The 22,413-nt window shown below is 42.1% G+C and overlaps 1 protein-coding gene across 2 annotated transcripts in view; it reads right to left on the bottom strand.

Moving 5' to 3' along the window:
- Positions 1-20,480, bottom strand: part of AHCTF1 (AT-hook containing transcription factor 1) — a 564,884-nt gene extending 544,404 nt beyond the window's left edge. For both annotated transcript variants that reach the window (XM_029593945.1, XM_029593946.1), the window contains exon 1: positions 20,021-20,480. The gene's annotated coding sequence lies outside the window, so the exon portion shown is untranslated. The remainder of the gene's footprint in view (positions 1-20,020) is intronic.
- Between the last annotated feature and the right edge of the window lie 1,933 nt (positions 20,481-22,413).

Genomic DNA, 22,413 nt, shown 5'->3' with positions numbered 1-22,413 from the left:
TATTTCGACCATGGCAATTGACCTTGTTGCCATTAGATCCACCCCGGCAGCTGTGTTTGGATTTACAGAAGACGTTTGACAAAGTTCCCCATGAGAGACTCCTAAGAAAGTTAAAAAGTCATGGGATAAGAGGCAATGTCCTTTTGTGGATTGCAAACTAGTTAAAAGATAGGAAATAGAGAATAGGATTAAATGGTCAGTTTTCTCAGTGGAGAAAGGTAAATCATGGTGTGCCTTAGGGATCTTTACTTCATTTATTAAAATGTATTAATCGTGTGTCCCAAATTGGTCTAGGCGATTTACAGTACAACATACATAAAACACAGTCATACTATTAACAACAAAACAAATAAGCACAAAACAGAACACATTTACCAGACAAAGTTCAAATTGTTCTCACCAATAATAATTATCCATCTTCAGTTTAATGCATACCATAAGCATATTGAAGAAAGCAGCTTTTTAATTGACGCCTAAATTTTTTGACATTACCTTGTGTGCGTAACTCATATGGGATGGAATTCCATGAGACAGGAGCAGCTACAGAAAAAAAATGTTTCACGAGTTGAGGAAAGATGCGCAAGACGAACAGAGGGTATGTCAAGTAGACAGAGTTGTGAAGATCTCAACAGGTTTATAGATTCTTAATAAAGCGTTGGTCCAAGGAGGAGACTCAGGACCAAGTAATTTGAAAACTGTCATAGCAATCTTATACCAAATCCACTCACAGAAAACCACTTTAGATTAGAAAGAATTGGTGTGATATGCTAAAATCGCTTAGAGACAAGTCTAGCAGCTGAATTAATTAATAACTGCAAAGGTTGTTGAGTAGATTTAGGTAAGCCTAATAACAAGCTGTTACAATAATCAATATGTGGAAAGATGATAGCTTGCACAACAGTATGGAAATCCGAATCAAAGAGCAAATGACATAATCCTGATATGAAACGAAGTTTATAGAATCCAATTTTGAAGGTTGCCTTTGAGGTTTAAATGATAACGTAGCATCGAGCAAAACGCCTAGACTCTTAATAGGTTTATTAAGTGAAAAGGAACAATCAAGTGTAACAGTGTGTTTTTAAGGATCAGAATGGGGTCAATGTATCAATAAGAACTCCTTTTTGTTTGTATTAAGATAAAGTTTATTCTGATGTAGCCATTGTTTTATTGTAGATAAGAGTAACTGAAGATCAATTGCCAGAGGGTTTGAATTTTAATGTAAAACTGTATATCGTCAGTGTAAATTTTAAACCCGTTTGTAACACTAGCCAACAATTTAGTGATAGGAGCAAGATATATATTGAATAGCATTGCAGATAGCGCAGACTCTTGCGGGACACCGGATTTTAACACTTCATCAGAAGGTAACTGATTAAACTTTATTTATAAATGATCTAGAAAGGGGAACGATGAGTGAGGTGATCACATTTGCAGATGACACAAAGAGTTAAATCACAAGCGGATTGTGATAAATTACAGGAGGATCTTGCAAGACTAGAAAACTGGGCATACAAATGACAGATGAAATTTAATGCAGATATGTGCAACACTTTGCACTTAGGAAAAAGTAACCCAAACTGTAGTTACATGATGTTAACTCCTAATATGGAACCTATCGCCCAGGAAAAAGATCTAGGCGACATAGTGGGCAGTACATTGAAATAGTCAGCTCAGTGTGTTGCAGCAGTCAAAAAGCAAACAATGTTAGAAATTATTAGGAAAGAAATGAATAAAAATGGAGAGTCATAATGCCTCCATGGTGAGACCCCCACCTACAGTACTCTATGCAATTCTGGTTACCATTCTGGTTGCACTAGAAAAGGTACAGTGAAGGGTGACCAAAATGATAAAGGGGATGGAACAGCTCCCCTATGAGGAAAGGCTAAAGAGGTTAGGGCTATTCAGCTTGGAGAAGAGATGGCTGAGGAGGGGATATGATAGAGGTCTATAAAATCATGAGAGGACTAGAACAAGTAAATGTGAATCTGTTATTTACTCTCAGATAATAAGGAAATGGGGGGTATTCCATAAAGTTAGCAAGTAGCACATTTAAAACAAATCCGAGATGGAGAGCTAGATGGCCACCGTTTGAGACTGAAAAGGCTCTCTCCGTTTGCTCTTAGAAATTACTACCATTAAAAGAAAATGCCTCATACTAAACGAAAGGCAAAATTAAGGGAGATTTCTACATCATCTCCCCTGCCGGTGTCACTTCAGCCACGGATTGAAACCTTTTTCACGCAGACAGAGGTCATGCCAGAAGAGAGCTGCTGTGGACGCCAACATGGAGCAGGTTTCGGCACTACTACCTGAATCAATATCGCTAAGCCCCGGCGCACCAAGCACCCCCTCCCCACCCCAACCCACAAAAATATTTACAGCTACTGCGGGCTTTAGAGATGAGGAGAAAAGAAAGCTGCAATGTGAGATTCTTGCAGAGGATTAATCAGGTATTGCTGAGTTCTTACCGTTGGGAAGGCCCTCTCTCTATATTACAGCTGGGAATTCTGCTAACTCGGAAGGAGTTAGTAATTTGGAGAGAAGAGGTATGAGTCAAACAGGAGCAGGAGAAATGGAGCCCATGAACCTGTCTTAACCCCACTAGCCAAACCATCTGAGATTACATTGGAATCATTATGGTCAGCAATAAAATCACTGGAAACTGTAATGCTGAATTTGACCAAAATCACTTTAGAATCTAACCAGCGTTTTTTAAATGTTGTGAATAAAATGTCTTCATTTAATACCAAGTTGGAGCAGCTGGAATCTCAAGTTGATACAATGGAGACCCTTCAGCATAATTTTGTTCGAGCGGATGTAGTGAATGCGAAGAAACTGGAAAGCACTGAAAATGTTTTGAAACTTTTAAACCTATGGGTTCTTAATTTTCTTCAAGTGAAATTGATTTCAGCATATGAGATGTTTAAAATTTGCCTCACTCGTATTTTGAAAGTATCAATTGAAGCATTACCAGTGATAAAGGATACACTATCTTTCCTTGAAGGAAGATGTTATAAGGAAGGACTTGCTTGCAGAAGTATCATTAAACCTGACAGAAGTCTTGGAGTCATCAATCGATACTACAACAACTAGAGCGACACTATTAGTGTCCTTCGCACTTCCATCTGATCGGGACATAGTGTTACGTTTGTTTATGCGGAATCGTATGTAACAGTTTCATGGAGGAAAAATGTGGATGTATCCGGATTTATCCAAAACTTCAAGAAAGAAGGAAGAAATTTCTAAGTATGCGTTCAGAAGTTTTGGCCAGGGGGGCTACTTTTCTTTTGAAATATCCCTGTGTCTTTTGAATTATTTAAATTTCAAGTATGTTTTCCTTGAACCATTGCAACTTCGTGCATTTCTGGGCACACATTCCCAAGAGGCCCCTGTATAGGGCTCAGAAGAAAGATGACGTAGTCTGATGGCTCAAACTTTACCTTGATATAAAACTTTGTTTATTTTCTTTATGTATCTGCTTAGTTACACTTGCTCTCCCAATTTACCTTAAAAAAATTAGCAGATAAATATTGCATATAGTAAGTTTCTATTGATAACTTCTGTGATATCTGTAATTGTACAACAGATTTTGTTGTAATTAATGAAAAAGCTTTAAAATAAATAAAACAAATCAGAGAATTTTTTCACTCAGTGCACAAATAAGCTCTGGAATTCATTGCCAGAGGATGTGGTAAAGACAGCTAGTATAGCTGGGTTTAATAAAGGTTCTGGAGAAGTCCATAAACTGCTATTAATCAGGTTGACTTAGGGAATAGCCACTACTTATTACCAGCATTTTAGAAGCATGAGATTTATTTAATGTTTGGATATTTGCTTGGTACTTGTATCCCGGATTGGCCACTATTGGAAACAAATCTGACTCGGTATAGCAACTTTATTCTTATGCCTAGTGCAAACTGACAAACTAAACAGTAGCAAATTCCCTTGACTGGAGAGTATACATCCCAGAATACTGAAAACTAAAAAATGAAATTGCAGACCTATTGTTAATCTGTAATTTATCCTTGAAATCAGCTAAGGCATCTGAAAACTGGAGGGTAGCCAATGTAACACCAGTTTTTAAAAAGTGTTCCAGAGGTGATTCACGAAACTACAGATCGTGTAAGCCTGACATCAGTGCCTGGAAATATGATTGAAATTATAAAAAAATATAATTGTTGAAAAAAGTCATGGTTTAATGGGATGAGCCCAACATGGGTTTAGCCAAGGGAAGTATTGCCTCACTATCTGCTACATTTTTTGAAGGCATAAACAAACATGTGGATAAAGGTGAGCAAGTTGATAAAATATATCTGGACTTTCAGAAAGCATTTGACAAAGTACCTCATGAGAGACTCTTGAGAAAATTAAAAAGTCATGGGATAGGAGGCAATGTTCTGTTGTGGATTGAGAACTGGTTTAAAGATAGAAAACAGAGTAGGGCTAAATGGTCAATTTTCTTATTAGAGAAAGGTGACTGGTGGAATGCCCCAGGGATCTGTTCTGGGACCACTGCTGTTTAACATTTGTAAATGACCTAGTGATGGGAACAACAAGTTAGATGGTCAAATTTGCTGATAATATAAAATTATTTTAAGTTGTTAAAACATAAGAGGAACATGAGAAACTGTTAGAGGACTTTGTGAGAATGGGCATCTAACTGGCAGATGGAATTTAATGTGGACAAGTGCAAAGTGATGCACATAGGGAAGAGGAACCCAAACTATAGCTATACTATGCAAGGTTCTACATTGGCAGCCACCATCCAGAAAAATAATTAAGTGTCACTGTTGAAGTCCTTTGCCCAGTTTACTGCAGCAACCAAGAAATCAAATAGTATGCTAGGAATTATTTGGAAAGGAACGGAGAATAAAACAGAATATCATAATGCCTCTATCATTCCATGGTGTGACTGCATATGCAGTTTTGGTCACTGCATCTCAAAAAAATATATAGCAGAAATGGAAGAGGTATAGTGAAGTGTGACCAAAATGATAAAAGGGATGGAATGAATCCCCTATGAGGAAAGGCTAAAGAGGTTATGGCTGTTCAGCTTGGAAAAGACACAGCTGAGGGGAGATATGATAGAGTGGTTTGGAATGGGTGAACGTGAATCTGTTTACACTTTCAAAAAGTACAAAGACTAGGGGACATGCAATGAAGTTATTAGGTGATATATTTAAGACAAATAGGAGAAAATATATTTTTACTCAATGTATAAAATTAAACTCTTGAATTTGTTGCTGGAGAATGCTGTAAAAGCTGTTAGTGTAGCTGGGTTTAAAAAAATGTTTGGACAGATTCCTGGAACAAGTCCATAAACCATTAAGTTGGACTTAGGCACATCCACTACTTGTCCCTGGGATCAGCAGCATGGACTCTATCGACCTTCTGAGATCCTGCCAGGTACCGGTGACCTAGATTGGCAATTTTTGAAGACGACATGCTGGACTTGATGGACCTTTGGTCTGATCCAGTGTGGCAGACTTGTTATATTCTTATGTGGAGACCAGAATCACACACAGTACTCTAGATGCGGTCACACCATTGAGCGATAAAGTTGATATTCTCCACCTCTTTGCTAATAATTGCTAACATTGTTTGCTTTTGAACTGCCGCCACACACTGAGCTGAGGATTTCAACGTATTGTCCATAATGAAACTTGGATCCTTTTCCTGCGTGGTAACTCCTAGTATGGAACTAACATCATACAAATACAGTTTGGATTATATTTCTCTATGTGCATCACATTAAATTTCATCTGCCATTTGGATTCCCAGTCTCTTAAGGTCCTCCTACAGTTTCTTGCAATCAGCCTGTCATTGTTCACCATATTTCTTGTTCCCTTTTCCATATGATTTATAAATATATTAAAGAGCACCGGTCCTAATACAGATCCCTGAGAACTATTATTTACCTTCCTCCATTGAGAAAACTAACTACTTAGTCCTATTCTGTTTCCTGTCTTTTAGACAGTTTGTAATCCAGTATATTTTTTTAATTTCCTTTTCTTTCCCACCTTTAAATACACTTAAGATTATTCTCTTTATAGATGAACTTCAATAATAACATCAGTCTAATAAAAATCAATAATTAACAAACAGTTTTATATTGAAAGAATCCTGTTACCGCATACTTTTGGCACATCTATAATGTTTTAGCTACCCTAATTAATTTCTATTACCAAATGTGCCTTTATGTGAACCGTTGCGATGGTTAATTTACTGAACGACGGTATAGAAAAGATTTAAATAAATATTACATTGCCTCCTATCCCATGGCTTCTAAATTTTCTCGAGTCTCTCATGAGGGACTTTGTCAAATGTCTTCTGAAGATCCAAATCTATAGCCGCCAGTTCACCATTATCCATGTTTATTAACCCTTCGAAAAAATGTAGCAGATTGGTGAGGCAATATTTCCCTTGGATAAATCCATTTTGGCTGGGTCTAGGTTCTGTAATTTTGTTCTTTAGTATTTTTATGATTCTTCCCAGCACTGCGTCAGACTCACTGGTCTGTAGTTTCTCAGATCGCTCATGGCACCCTGTTTAATGATTGCCAATATTCTGGCCACCTTCAATCTTCAGGTATAATAGCCAATTTTAATGATAGTTTACAAATTACTAAAAATAAGTTGCAATTTTATTTGAGATCTTTGGTGTGTAAACCTGCTAGTCCAGATGATTTGCTTCTATTTATTTTATTTGCCTTGTTACATCTTCCAAGTTCATTGTGATTTATTTCTTTTGACTATTAGTTTCCAGCATGGGTATCTCCCCAACATCCTCCTCAGTAAACAGTGAAGCAAAGAATTAATTTAGTATTTCTACTATGGCCTTGCTTCCCTAAGTGCCCCTTTAACCCCTCTATCGGCTAATGGTCTGACTCCTTTGCAGCTTTCCTGCTTCAGGTATATTTGAAGTTTTTATTATGAGTTTTTGCTTCTATGGCAAAATTCTTTTCAAATTTTTCCCTGCCATATAAATATTTAACTTGCTTTTTCTTTTTCCTATTTTCTTCCTTTAGATACTTTTTTCCATTTTTTGAAAAATATGTTCTTTTGGCTAAAATAGTCTTTCATCTCACTTTTTAATCATGTCAACAGTCTTTTGGCCTTCCTTAATGAATAGTCTGGGCTTCCAAGATATTTTTAAACAGTTTATGCCTGATGTAAACTTTTTGCAGCTGCACTTTTTTTCTGTCTGATACAGAGTGGACACGCCTGAAGGAGCAGAGAGAATGAAAAGTGATTAAAGAAAGCTGGAGAGTGGCCAAAGATTTGGCAGCAGGGACGCAATGCCAAGAAGTGCAGAATCATGCATCTGGGGTGTGGTAGTCCAAAAAAGCTGTATGTGATTTGGGGGGTGGGGGGGGAGTAAAGGGCTGCTATGGATGGAGCAAGAACAGGACCTTGGGGTGATTGTTTCGCCATCTTCAGATCTCCAGCCAAAATAATGCTGGGCTGTATAGAGAGGAATAACCAGTAAGGGGGGGGGGGGAAAAAGGAGGCGATAAAGCCCTTGTACTGGCCCTTGGTGAGGCCTCATTTGGAGCACTCTGTTCAGTTCTAGAATCTGTATCTAAAAGGGGTGATAAAGACAGGATGGAGGCAGTCCAGAGAAGAGCAACCAAAATGGTGTGGTGTCTGTATCAGACGACCTATGAGGAGAGTCTGAAGGACCTGATTACATATACCCTGGAAGAGAGGAGGTGCAGGGGAGATGCCTGAAAGGTGTTAATAATGCACAATCATCAAACCTTTTCCATTGGAAAGAAATCTGTGGAACTATTAGTCACGAAATGAAACTTAAGGGAGGACGACTCAGAACCAACGTCAGGAAATATTTCTTCATGGAGAGGGTGGTGGATGCCTGGAATGCCTTTCAATTTTTGAAGATGCGAAAAACTCTTTACAGGAGTTCCTAAACCTGCGACGTTGTGTTACACACTTAGGGGTAGATTTTTTTAAAAAGCGCGATCGCGTACTTTTGTTTGCGCAGCAGGCGCAAACAAAAGTACGCTGGATTTTATAAGATACGCGCATAGCCGCGCAGCCTGCGCGCGCCGAGCCGCACAGCCTGCCTCCGTTCCCTCCGAGGCCGCTCTGAAATCGGAGTGGCCTCGGAGGGAACTCTCTTTCGCTCTCCCCTCACCTTCCCCTCCCTTCCTCTACCTAACCCACCCCCCTGGCCCTATCTAAACCCCCCCCCCCCCCTTACCTTTGTCCCTAGATTTACACCTGCGAGAAGCAGACGTAAATCTACGCGCGTCAGCGGACTGCTGGCGCGCCGTCTTCCGTCCCGGGGGCTGATCCGGAGGCCTGGACCACGGCCCCGGTCCCGCCCCCGAAACGCCACGTCATCCGGTCCCTCCCCCGACACGCCCCCTTCGAAAAACCCCGGGACCTACGCGTGTCCCGGGGCTCTGCGCGTGCCGGGGGCCTATGGAAAATAGGCGCACAAGGCCCTGCTCACGTAAATCCGGGCGGATTTACGCAAGCAGGGCTTTTAAAATCCGCCCGTTAATTCGTGTGCCCATTTTATTAGCAAGGACTATCCATGGACTCTAGCATAAAGCCCAGTTTCTATAGAGATTAGTTCTGCCTTGGATATTGATCTACCAGAAAACTTGTGTGCTAGATACTTGCATTTGCCACCATGAAATTAAGCCCCATAGCCTATAATCATTCCCCCTGTGTCTTCCCCCCCAACCCCCCGGGCATACTGGGTCAGGCCAAGTCTTTTCCTGCAATGTGTGAGGCTGAGACCTCCTGAAGATGTACTTCCTCCCATTCCATGAGTACGCCTATTTCTTGCAACCATTGCTGGCTCTTGGTTCCTCCCTGACAATTGATGTATGCCACTGTCGTTGCGTTATCCGACATCATTCGGAAAGCTTGACCCTGCAAGCAGTCGACGAATCACAAGCACGCCAACCAGACGTCACGCGCTTCCAGCCAATTGATGCTCCAAGGCCTGCAGGAGGCTTGTATCCATCGTGAGTACTAGCCATTCCGGTGTTCATAAAGAAACGTTCTTCTTTAGATGATCCACTTGCAACAACCATCTGCTGATCTTCACCGGTAACTGAAGCTGTATCAAGTAATCCTGAGATTGTGGATTCCAAAGTGTAAGCAGTGTGCACTAAAGCAGCATAGGCATCCTTGCCCACAGAACCACCTCTAGGGTGGTTGCTATCAACCCAAGCACCTGTAGATAAGATTACACTGTCAGGCGTACTGTTCCTGTCAATAGTTGCACCTGCACCATCAGTTTCTAAATGCAGAAACACCCTGCCTTGCTTTGTGTTGAAATGAAAACAGAAATATTTCAGTGTCTGTAATGGCTGCCAGTTGCTCTTGGCCAAGTTCACCATCCAATCTATTTCCTGTAGTAAGGAGATTACCTTGCGTGAGGCCTGAAGACTCTCTTTCATGCTGTTGGTCCGAATTAGCCAATCGTCTAAGTACAGGTAGACTAGAATAGCATCCTCTCTCAACACTGCTGCTACCACCAATATAACCTTGGAGAAGATTCTGGGCGTGGTGGCCAACCAAAGGTTAGTGCGCAAAACAGATAATATCACCCCAAAACAGTGAAACGCAGAAAACCACTGATGCTCCAGCCGGCTGGGAAAATGCAGATACACCTCTTGACAATTCCAGAAATGTAAAACTCCCCCGACATCATCGAACGTAAAGGTTTCTACGCGGAAGCCTAGTCATTCACAAATGACAGTGGACTCCCTTGAGATCCAGAATGGGGTGAAGGAACCCTCCTTCTTGGGTTAAACAAAATAAATAGAATATCAGCCCGTATTTTCTTGTAACATGAGCATATGCATTAAGGTCCGCAGGCTGAGGAGCCTTCACAACATACACTCTACCGACTTCCTCTTCTGCGGAGAAATGCAAGGAGAAACCATAAACACATCCCAAGGAATGCCAAGAAACACCTGAGCATAGCAGTCTTTTATCACCCCCAGAATCCACTGGTCTGACATAATCATAATCAACTTCTGATAAAAGAAAGAGGCAAGTCACCCTCTATCTCCTGTTCCTGGGGATGAGTGAGCACACCCTCACTGAGGGAGATCAGGGAGCACCGCTACTCAAGCCTACGCCACATCTGGGCTACCTGGGACGAAGGACTGAGACCTACCCAAAGGTCAAGCCCTTTGAGAAGTCGCTCCTCTGAAGGGTCAAAAATGTATGAAACCCCTAGCATGACCTATTGCGCCGAACGAGTGTGGCGCATGCTTTTTATCCTCTGGTAACTGAGGAACCTGGGTCTTGCCCCACTTGTTGGCCAATTTTCCCAACTCACTCCCAAACAAGAGTGATTGTTTAAAAGGTAATTTCTTAAGATTAGACTTTGAAATTGTATCGGCCGACCAATTCATCAGCCATAGCTGACACCTGGCCACCAACACCGAAGCCATCTCTTTGGCAGAAGTGCAGACCAGGTCGCAGCCCACAACTACCAAAAGACAGCTACTGATTCCATGACTGCCCTGAAATTGAAACCAGACTCATTTGACTTCCTGAGAGAGAAGCAAGCAAAAGCAAGCCACAAGGGAGCAGCAAGAGGCTATCTGCAAATTTACTGCCATCACCTCAAAGGCCTGCTTAAGGATAGCCTCTCCTATCCTGCGTATCCTTCAATGCCACTCCCCCTTTTACAGGAATATAGTTGTCTGCTTGGTGACTGCACACACCAGAACACCCACTTTCGGAAGGCGCAACTGCTCTCGCCACCAGATGCAGGGGGTACAGCATTTCCAAGATTTGATCCCCTTTTATAATTAGTTTCCTGGGCACCCCATTCAAGATCAATCAAATCTTGAACAACATTCATAATGGGGAAGAAATATGATGCTTTTTGCAAAGAAACTAAAATGGGATTCTTCTTTGGCTCAGATATGGAAATCAGCACCCATCAACCCCAGCATCTTGAGTAACTGGAAGATCAGAGCCAGCAACTTTTTCTCTATCAAAGAACAAAATAAACGCAGCATTGTTCTATATGGCTCCAACCACAGAGGAATTTCCCCATCCACCCAGAAGAAAGGATCACCTTCATCATCTGTGCCATCTGGGTCCCTATCAGCATGACCCACAGCAGGTCTAGATATACTCAGATGCTTACCCGCAGCATCAGAGAATCTGCAGTCTGCGATCCTGAACTTTTAGGTTTGGTCAGCTCCAATTATGCATGAAAAAAAGGACTGCAGCCCTTGAAAAAATTCCATCCAAGTAAGAATAGAAGGAGCCATACCAAACCAGAAGACTTCAGTCCTGCGCCCACTGAGCTGCTGACAAACCAGTTAAGGGAGCCCCCAAACCAGACAAAACCTCTGACAGTTCCCCCTCCAATCCCATTCTTTTTTTAATTTTCTGTTTATTGAAATGTTAACATAATTACAAGAGCACCTTGCATTAAGAAACAGAAAATGAATACAAGAAAAGAAATATTTTGCAACCAGCAAATATTTGAATAAGATCAATAACAAAAAATACTAGTATCTTAACTTTTTGGTACTTTCCAGATTTATATGGTAGGCAAACATCATGAAGGGAGCGCTTTGTTTTGTAAGAAATTTTCCAAATGAATGGGATAAAAAAAAATGTAGTTAACCCCTTGATATTTAATTACACATTTACATAGGAATCTAAGTAAAAGGGAAGCCCCTAGAGCTAAAACTCTGGGGTTTGTTTTTTAATAAGAAAATTTTTCCTTCAGGCTTGAGTCTCCTTAACTACATCTGGGAATATGTTTATCTTAGAGCCAAGAAAGAAAGTCTTTCAACCTCACGAGCGAAGATCACAAGCAAAGTGGCCCTATCCTTAATATCCAAAATAGAATCTTCCAAGAAATCAGTTAAATTTAGTAATTTTTCTCTAACATCAATCTCTCTCTCCACTGCTACCACTGGGGTGGTGGATTTATCTGCAATATAAGCATTAACAATCTCTGGAAGAGACTCTTTAGAGATTTTCAAAAAAAATCGAAATAAAAATTTTAATCATCTCTAATGGAGAAATCAAAGAGCATTGAGGAAAATTCAAATATCTCAGATTAAACCTTTTAGCATAATTACCCATATTTTCTATCTTATTATGTAGAGATTGTCTTTAATCAAAGACAGTCTTATCACAAAACGTATTGCAAATATTTGAAACACTGGTGATTTGACTTAAGCACAGAAAAATCACAGAATTATTCATTAATTTGACCAGATAAAGTCCCATAAGATCCCAACACATTGTCTATTCACAAGGAAAGAGCGGTCTCCAAATTAGTGATTGCTATCCAGAGTGAATCTAAAGTTATTTCAGCAGGTTTTTCAATTACACAGGGTTTAGTTGAAGTAAAACCCCGATCTTCCTGAGCTCTCACCTCCAGAGTAGAATTAGAGAGACAAACTAGCCCACCATTTCTACCCTAAGACCGACAGGGGATATTAGGCACCTGAGGTGGTATAGGACCAGAGGGACAGAGAGGTCAATAACTCTAAGAGCGAAGCCTGAAAAATCAGAGGCTCTATTGCTCTGTAGGTCCCAATACTGAACTAGTAAAACAAGGTTTCTAGGCCTGTTTAGGAAGTCTGAGGGGTAGATTGGGATGCAGGAGGAATGCCCCTCAAATTACCTTTTCTCTTCTTACCCATATCCAGAAAAGGACCTTGTAACCTTGATACTGCGATAAAGAAGCTTCCAAGCAGGAAGGAAAAAAAAATGCCAGAAGGGGCGCGCCCACGCCACGCTTTATCGGCCTAGCCCTGAGGCTTGAGATGACGTCAGCGGCCTCAGTGGGTAGGTTCCCGGATAGGAGGCAACTGCAGGGAAGCCTCCAAACCGCTCTCCCAGCGGTGTTCTCAGCATGCCGTGCTTTATCGGCCCGGCCCTAGGGCTTGAGATGACGTCAGCGGCCTCAGTGGGTAGTTCCCGTATAGAAGAGAGAACTGCAGGGAAGCCTCCAAACCGCTCTCCCCCCTCCAGTCCCATTCAGGGAAATGCTAGGCTCAGCAAAATCAGCCGGAGACAACTCTCCCTGAACCTCAAAGCAGCGCTGACACAAGTTAGAGGAGACACCAGGCTGAGATGCCTGTAGATGCAAGTAGCACAAAGTCTAAGGTGCTTAGGCTTCTTTGCTACCTGCACCAAGGATGAACACCCACAGGCGCCCGACAACTTTAAGTCCAAGGGCATGTCCGCACAAGCAAGCCTGGATAGGAAGCTCAAAAGCAAGCTCTGTCCAATAAGTGCACACTATAGATGCCCAAACTTTAGGCGCCCCACACACAATCCAGGTAGGCGCCCACCTTAGCAGGCAAGCACGACCCAACATCAAGACACTATTTCACAGCAGCTTTGCACATAGAAAAGCATTGAGAACACTCTTGCGACCTATCATGCAGTGTCTAAGCAAAGCCTGACAGCGGGGCCTAGCTAAATGGCTGCTCTATCTGCCAAGCTTCCACAATTCCCCAAGTTCCCCTGGAAGTGGGAAAAGACCTCAAATCGGCATACCAAAGCTTGGAGACAAGAAGGGGAATAGAATTCCTAACATTTTCTTTTTTTTTTTTATATATCTGTCTCTGGCTGCGGGGAGAGGGGGCAAAGGCCTTCATTGCCACGCTCATCTTTCCACATCTGCTAGCCTCTCAGCTGTTTCTCTCTACAGCTAAGTCCCCATGCTGGAAAATCAGCTACCAGTCCGAGGCACTCTGAAGGAGGAATCCACAGATATCACCTCAGGAAAATTTGACTGAGGAAGGGACCATAAGGGATCACCACATGAGAACGGGCGAATTAGTTCCCTTCTTTTCTCCTTTTTTTTTAAGCAATCTCCAGTAAATAATGCACATCCACCATCCGCTGGAGACAGAGAATACTGGTGGGCTGATGTCAGTGCAGGGGTATATATACCATGACATCAGCTTTGCTCTGTCTCCATCTGTGATAGAGGTTGATTAATCTGTCTGAATGCTAAGAAATTCTTTGTTACTAAACTCTCTTTTTTGATCTATGCATGAAATTCAGTATCTTCGGTATGACTATTCTAGGCCGTAGTTGATTTTTTAAATCATGGACCTTAGCGATAAGTGCGCTCCACTACCAGTAGGCCTTGCATTGCCATTAATTCTAGAGCCAGTGGTAGCCATTCCTCGATCGTCGCAGGAAGATCTCTTATCAAGGAAGCTTTCTGGGAATCCAACAAAACACAGGTTATTATGTCGACCCGTTGTCCATGTCTTCTATTTTTACCTCTCTCTACTGCTGTTTTTCCATTGCAGTAATGTTATACTGCAATGTATTAATTTCCTCCTGTTTGTATGGATACCACAGAGGGGCGAATCTGCAACAATTAAACAAATCGATAGAGTCCCACCTTCTTGAATCTGATCCTATATCTCAAATTTGTTTTCTAACACTTGTACCATGCATTACTTAATGCTATCATGGTTTGCTCGCTGAAACTGCTTAACTCCTTCTCACCAAGGCTCAATCTTGGGTTCTTACAGCTTACTTTTTTTTTTTTTACCAATCTGGTGGTTCTATTATCCACAATATTTTATAACGAAACTGTCTATAAGCTGTTAAAAATGATCTAGTGCTATATTACTCTAAAAAAAAACTCCAAAAGATGATTATATTGGTAATCTTCAGGAATGGCATCCAGGGCACAACAAACTTATGTCTGCCTTGCTTCACCGCATCACATGACACCTCCGTACTAACTGAACCAATGGATAAGCTTTTTTTTGGCAAACATACAAAACATTGACCATAAAACCCAAATTACCAAAGAATATACCAATATTTTAGGGCACTTTGATATAAAAAAGGAGCAGAGCTGCCAACTATCCTAAGCTGAAGACCAAGTCTTCAAACCAGTCCCAAAGTGTGGTTCCATGGACAGCACAAGAATCTAAACCCCCCCCCCAAACTTTTTACTTTTGAGGAAGTTGTCCATCTCTCTTATAATGGATAACAACAATGACTGCAGTCTCACTAAATAAAGTTCCCAAAAAGAAAATTTCTCTTACTCTTTAGTACCAATATAAGTTTAATAAAACACATAAGAGGATAGATCATGCAGTAAGCCATTCTAGTACCTAAAGCACATTAACATTTCAAAAAAAGGAGGAAGAGTGAATGTTTATTATTACCCAATTTCTAAGATAAAGTCACAAACAGAGTCACACAGAAATAGCAGCAGAGGGGTTGTGAATTCATATCCCAAGAGTTCAATTAGTATACACTTATTTAATGTTCTGCAGTTTCCTCCTGCTCTTTTGGGCTTCCAGCTCAATCAGAAACATCTACTGGAGTAAGATGCCATAAGCCTTCATTCACTACCAATCTGCCTCTATGGAAATAAATGCGAGTGAATTAGGCCTTTGGTACTGTTGCTATAAATACATCAAAAGTTTATCAAAATCATAGTCCATGCATATTTTATGTTTTTTCTTGATGAAGATTAAATACTGTATGGTATTGTAGTATATCTGGATATAACATTCTAGCTCATTTCTGTTTTTATCCCCCCTTCCAACTCACTTAGCTCAGTCATTGCTGCAATAGTCTTCATTAGGCAACCATGCACCAGGGGTCCTTCCCCAAACACTGCAAACATAGGCCTTACATCTAGCCAATAGCTGTTACCACTGTGCAAAAGGCTGGATCACCCAACTCCAGTAGCTGTAAGCACAGCTATACTGATCACAACTAGTGCAAAGGCAGAGTAATATCTGATTTGGTGAGATCAAAGAGACAATGAAATGCACTAAAATTGTAAAAATGAGGAAATATTAGGAATACCTTACAGTTTACATATTTATATTAGAGCTTGGCAATTATCTTCTGAAGAAGAATCAAGTAGCACAGAAGAGAGTATCATAGCAAGATATAGAAGTAGACCCAATAGAATCTTGGAATTCCAAATAAGTAGTTCTTATAATTTGTTCTGTACGCTGTTCCAAAGACATAACTTCTGTGGATCTGAATTATCAAGTTTTTGCTACAGTCACAATGTGTGGGGAAACATTTTGGCAGAGCAGGTCTATGAATATAGTTATTTCACACAGGGTCCAGTTCACTATGACTTTACTCCCAATCTGCCTCTATGGAAATAAATGCGAGTGAATTAGGCCTTTGGTACTGTTGCTATAAATACATCAAATGTTTATCAAAGCCATAGTCTATGCAATATTTTATGTTTTTTCTTGATAAAGATTAAATACTGACCATTAAATTGTATGGTATTGTAGTATATCTGGATATAACATTCTAGCTCATTTCTTTTTTTTTTTTTTTTATCTCTCCTTTTTTCACCTCCACACCTATTTACGTTTATGTGACTACTGCCATTCAGGCTGATTCAGTAAAGTCCGTGGGAGAGCGGACAAACGCCCGCTCTCCCGGCGCGCAATGCAGTATTCAAATTAGATGGAGCGGTAGAAACGGGGAAAAGGAGGCGCTAGGGACACTAGCGTGTCCCTAATGCCTCCTTTTGACCCGGAATGGAGGCTGTCAGCAGACGCTGGTTCACGAGCCCACTGACAGCCACGGGCTCGGAAACCGGACACCGGCAAAATTGAGCGTCCGGTTTTCGGCCCGACAGCCACAGGCCGAATTCAATTTTATTTTATTTTTTTTACTTTTTTTTACTCTTCGGGACCTCCGACTTCATATCACCATGATATTAAGTCGGAGGGTGCACAGAAAAGCAGTTTTTACTGCTTTTCTGTGCACTTTCCCGATGCCGGAAGAAATTAGCGCCGACCCTTGGGTCGGCGCTAATTTCTGAAAGTAAAATGTGCGGCTTGGCTGCACATTTTACTTTCTGTATCCCGCGCGCATACCTAATAGGGCCATCAACATGCATTTGCATGTTGAGGGCGCTATTAGGTGCAGCGGGTTGGACGCGCGTTTTCTTCCCCTTACTGAATAAGGGGTAAGGGAAAATGCGCATCCAATAGCAGGCTAACAGTGCGCTCCGTCCGAGCGCACTGTACTGTATCGGCCTGTTAGGGGGTCATTTATCAAAACGCGATAAGGCGTTTTCGCATGCGTTAAGGGCTTATCGCATGCGAAAAGCCCCGTTAACGCATGTGACAGGCCCTTAATGCATGCAAAAACGTGTTTAACGCATGTGATCGCACCATATCGCATGGTGCGATGCAAATTCAGAAAATAGGAGGAGTTAGGGGCGGAGAGTGGGCTGGGTTAGCCTGTCTGCGAAGAGCTATCGCACAGCCGTAACGCCGATTTTAACTACACCTCTTTGGATTGCATTAGGCTGTGCGATAGCGGCTGTGACCGTGCGGTAAGGTTTCCTCGCCATTTGCGATGTCTCCCGTAAGTCCTATTTCAGGTGAATTGAAGGGTCCAGAACCTTGGGGAGAGAGAGAGAGAGCGCAAGCTCTCTCTCTCTCTCCCCTATGTGTCTAGGACCATTAACAATGGTCCCCAGGTGGTTGAATGAAGGAAATACAACAGGTCTGGCACTTATCGCAGAATCTGAAAATGGTATCGCAGTTTGCGCTAACTTAGCTCTTCATACAGGTAATTAGCGCAAATTGCGATAAATGCTATATTAGCATAAAACACGCCCCTTTTGCTATCACATGTGGTACTTACCGCATTTTGATAAATCCACCCCTTAGTTAGGTGTGGAATTCAATAGTGCTTTATATAAGATTGTCTAATTTGTAAAAGCTATAAATAAAATTAAGAAAAACAAGATCACAAACATAGGCAACTTCCCACTGCAATACCCCCCCCCCCCCCCCCATCTCCTCCCAAGAAATCACCAGCAAAAAATATCCATAAGACATTCCTCTTCCCTACTTACTACTACTTCCCCCTCCCACCCACCACACGAGTTATCAGTGATTTCTCTCATTGGGCCGGGGCCCAGAACAGGCACTCACTCCTCCCAGGCTTGGGGGCAGCAGGCCACCACAGCGCCTCCTCCCACATCTTAGTCCACTGCAGCAGCAAGGCATGTACTTCTGGCCCAGGCTAGATAGACTGCAGTGGCAATGACTACTCTTCTAGCCTAGGCCTGATCAGAATAGAAGCAGCTGCTTCCAAGCCAGCAAATGGCACCAGGAGTAAATTTGTAGATCAATGACAGTTTTCCAACCCCAACTGTAAATATGCTTTAATTAAAAAAAGAAAAAAAAAAGCTAAATTATGAAGTTAAGAAGAAGAAATTCATTTTTGAAGGGGAAGAACAAGCTGTCAACAAGAAAGAGACCTAGGTGTCTAATGACCTTGAGGTAGCCAGTCACTGTGACAAAGCACTTGGGAAAGATTGGATGTATGAGATGCATCACTGTAGAACATAGGAAGTAATCTCTGTATAGGGCTCTAGCAAAAGCCCACTTGAATACAGTGTTCTATTCTGGAGACATCTACTGAAAGATACTGACAAGATAAGGAAAACCACCAAAATGGTAGACAGTCCTCTGTATAAGCCTTGCTTAAAAAAAACTGAAGGAACTATAGATGTGCTTTTGAAAAGAAAGGAGAGATAATAGTACCAGAGAACATTTTCCACAGAATGAAAAGTTCAAGCATAAAGGGTCATTAAATGAAAATAAAAAAGTTCAAAAGGAAGGTGAGAAATCACTCCACTGCAAGAATGATGGGCACCTAAAACAACGTTTCAGCAGTAATAGGAGAAAAAAAAAGTCAGAATTCAAGCATATGAGAAAGACAACATGACCTCAACAGCAGAAAGAGTGAGCAGACGGTAGACTAAGACAAATGTGTCGGCATAGTAGGCAGGCACAGACAAGCCACCTGATCCTTTTCTACCAAGATTTATTTTTATGTAAATATGAAGAAAGCACAAATGGAAGAAATTAATCTGCATAGCAGAATCTTAATACCTATTATAATCAAAAAGCCCAAAAGATACAACATAAGAAAAGCAAGGAATAAAAGAGGAACCCAGAGAGCAAAGATATAAGCAAGCTATTTTGAGAATTCTAGCAATTGCTTACTACTGGCTTTACCTTCCATGTGCTCATGTTGTATCCTGCCACGAGGAAAAACTTAAATCTGAACACGACAGAACAGCACCAGAACCCAGGTAGTGTTCTTGCTATTGTCTTTTCTGTATAAGAAAATTGTATTTTTGTCTTCTATTACATCACTATGTATTACTCTGGCAACAGATATCCTATCATGCCAATTGTTTCCTGAACTTTAATCTTTTGAAAAAACTCTTCAGTCATGTATGATCTTCAGTGTAACCCATACTGATAATGCGGTTGAAAAACATGTATTTAGTCTGTAGCACATTCTGTAGTTTGTTAGTCTCTAAAGCTTTACTGCTGTAAGGGTAATGACAATAAACCACCGATATCCGGAATCTCACGCACGATCCTGGACAGAACAGTAGCAGGCAATACTCTTTAGAATGACCAACATGTATGCTAAAAAACCAATCGTGTGAAATTGCAAACAAAAACAAAAAAAAAATATATATATATATATATATGTCACAGCTGAAAATTAAATATATTGAGAACATATAATTTAGAAAAGTTTCCGCGTTGTATTCGCACCACTGCCCGTTCTATTTTGCCACCTAGCCATAACTCACCTGAAAATACACCAGGACTAGATTGGAAAACAGGTCACAGCCAGCCCGTCAAAGCAACGCGTCTCGCATATAATCCCGGAGGCACATTGCGTTCAAACCACCCCATTCGCTGCTACAGACATGGAATGGGCAAGAAGCAGCCTCACTCACCTCACTGCCCCCCAATTCCCTCGAGATCCACGTGAGAGCGGCCGCGGCATGGAGGTGAATCCCAGGAGGGAGGGCGGACGGACGGGTAAGGCGTGAGTCACCGCGACGGCCAAATCACAGCCCCGCTGCACACAGCAGCTAATAGTACCAAGGGGACCGGGTACAGAGCCTTCAGACCAGCGGTACTAGCCCAAGCTCGGATAGCCCGCTACTACCCCCCTCCCCTCCCCTCCCGCTGGCCTACCTGTATGCGGGAAGGCGCAGTCGCCGCTCCCCAGGCCTCCGTTTCTCCCTCGGGACGTTCAGCAGCTGCAGCAGGCGGCCGCCGGTCTCCTCCTCCGGGCGCCGTCACCGCGCCGATAAATGCCACTCGCACATCCGTTAACAAAAACCGCAAGAGGCAAGCAGCGGCTTCTTACTCCTGCGGGCGGGAGATATGTGTGCGCAGCACGGCCTTCTCCTGCCTCCTCCTTGCTATCACTTCCGCGGCCCGCGCGCTGAGTCTCCCTTCCCTCGCTCGCTCTCCGGTTTTAGCAGTTAAACGCGAGCGCCATTCCTCTCTTCATCTCTCCCCTCCCCTCGGCAGCATACCGCACACTGACACACGCTGCTGGCGCACTAACTCTGAGCCCGCGCCTGAAAGGGGAAGCAACAAGCCGTCAACACGCAGGCGCCACCGTCTCCGTCACCGTCGCCGAACTCCCAACCCGCTTACAGCTCTCGCGAGATTTCATAGCTAGGCGGGAACTTTCAAAATGCGACTTGCGAAATCTGAGTAAAAAAAAAAAAAAAGAGTCGCTTCCACTTGCCAAATAGTTTCATTTGTTTGTCAGGACGTACTGAACTAGTCTTCTGTTTGTATCGCTATATATATATGGATTTGTAGTTTGTACATGTACTTATTTATTTTCCTGGGGGTGGGACGTCAAGAATCGAAACTATAAATCTGCACTTGAAATGGGGAAAACCTAGAACTGGATTAAGCAGCCCTGAAAGAATAGCACCAACCAATAAACCTAACATTCTGTAGTGTCCTTTTTTTCTTTTCCTCCTACATTGCTGCTATCTTGTCAGCATCTTTACGTACAGAACTATAACATTTAGTTCCATTTCTCTTTCTGGCTCCCCTACTTAAAGATATGATATTGTTAGTTGCTTTAGGTTTGTGCTTCCATACCTGGGTAAGGATGTAATTAGCTAAAAAAAGTAAAAGTAATGTTACATAAGATATTTTCATAAAGGCAATTAATGTAATTGATAAATTGATTGACGAGTGCTGTCTTTGAAGTAGGAGCTGCTGAGATTGGAACTTGTAAAAAAAAACTGGGATCTTAACTAAACTATTTCTGCTAGGAGGTTTGCCTGATTGATCGTGTGCCTTTGAAGTTTATTTCTTTCTGCTTTGGATATGTTATATTCCATATTAGGAGATACCACTGGTTTGGATATGTTAGGTTCCTTATTAGGAGCTACCACCCAAGAAAGAGATCTAGGCGTCATAGTGGATAACACATTGAAATCATCGGTTCAGTGTGCTGCAGCAGTCAAAAAAGCAAACAGTATGTTGGGAATTATTAGAAAAGGAATGGTGAATAAAATGGAAAATGTCAATATGCCTCTATCGCTCCATGGTGGGACCGCACCTTGAATACTGTGTACAATTCTGGTCGCCGCATCTCAAAAAAGATATAGTTGCGATGGAGAAGGTACAGAGAAGGGCGACCAAAATGATAAAGGGAATGGAACAGCTCCCCTATGAGGAAAAACTAAAGAGGTTAGGACTTTTCAGCTTGAAGAAGACACGACTGAGGGAGGATATAATAGAGGTATTTAAAATCATGAGAGGTCTAGAACGGGTTAATGTGAGTCAATTATTTAATCTTTCGGATAATACAAAGACTAGGGAACACTCCATGAAGTTAGCATGTGGTACATTTAAAACTAATCAGAGAAAGTTCTTTTTCACTCAACACACAATTAAACTCTGGAATTTGTTGCCAGAGGATGTGGTTAGTGCAGTTAGTGTAGCTGTGTTTAAAAAAGGATTGGATAATTTCTTGGAGGAGAAGTCCATTACCTGCTATTAATTAAGTTGACTTAGAAAATAGCCACTGCTATTACTAGCAACAGTAGCATGGAATAGACTTAGTTTTTGGGTACTTGCCAGGTACTTATAGCCTGGATTGGCCACTGTTGGAAACAGGATGCTGAGCGCCGACAACCATGGCACTACCAGAAACGGAGATAAAGGCTCAAGGCCTCTGCCCAGCATGCCATATCTGAGCCGCACAAAGCGAAGAGGCCAACGCCCTGTGCACTCAGTGCGAGGAGGCCCTGGGAGATTCAGCCCAGGGCCAGTCCCACCCAGGGCCAAGTAATAGCTTCTCAGTGGGTACCCCGAACCTAGCAAATCCCAGCGGGACACCCCCGCAGACGGGGACCCCCAGGGACCCTACACCCCTTAGCTTGGATCCAGTGTCTATCTCTTGGGTGGAGTTCTTCAAAGGGCTACACATCTTTGTTCACATGCAAACTGAACTCCTGGCTGATCAGCCACATCTTCCGCCAGAAGACCTTTATGCCCCAGGCCCCTCGAGGCCTAGACAAAGGTTTCCACCGCCCAGAAGCCCCACCTAT

Source organism: Rhinatrema bivittatum, chromosome 3 (genome assembly GCF_901001135.1).
Source record: "Rhinatrema bivittatum chromosome 3, aRhiBiv1.1, whole genome shotgun sequence".
In the NCBI taxonomy this organism is placed as follows: Eukaryota; Metazoa; Chordata; class Amphibia; order Gymnophiona; family Rhinatrematidae; genus Rhinatrema; species Rhinatrema bivittatum.
This window is presented reverse-complemented; position numbering and strand designations above follow the sequence as displayed.